A 285-nucleotide genomic window follows, 5' to 3' on the forward strand; every position below is an offset into this window, starting at 1 on the left:
GAGGTTCAACAAGGGCAAGTGTAGGGTCCTGCGCCTGGGGAGGAAGGACCACGAGTAGCAGCACGGGTTGGGGGTGACCTACTAGAGAGCAGTTCAGCTGAGAAGGGCCTGGGGGGGTGGTGGTGGATGGTAGGTTGGCTGTGAGCAGGCAGTGTGCCCATGGGCCATGGGGACAAGAGTACCCTGGGGTGCATCAGGAGTGTGGCAGCAGGTCAGGAGAGGTGATGCCTCCCCCTCTGCTTGACCCTGGTGAGGCCACATCTGGGGCACTGTGTCCCGTGCTGG

General features: G+C 62.8%; 1 protein-coding gene across 1 annotated transcript in view; it reads left to right on the forward strand.

The window, feature by feature from the left end:
• Positions 1-285, forward strand: part of TANC2 (tetratricopeptide repeat, ankyrin repeat and coiled-coil containing 2) — a gene marked incomplete at its 5' end in the record, with an annotated part of 99,891 nt that overhangs the window by 27,692 nt on the left and 71,914 nt on the right. The window lies entirely within an intron of this gene.

The sequence above is a fragment of the Nestor notabilis genome, unplaced genomic scaffold, assembly GCF_000696875.1.
Source record: "Nestor notabilis isolate BGI_N333 unplaced genomic scaffold, ASM69687v1 scaffold5827, whole genome shotgun sequence".
In the NCBI taxonomy this organism is placed as follows: domain Eukaryota; kingdom Metazoa; phylum Chordata; class Aves; order Psittaciformes; family Psittacidae; genus Nestor; species Nestor notabilis.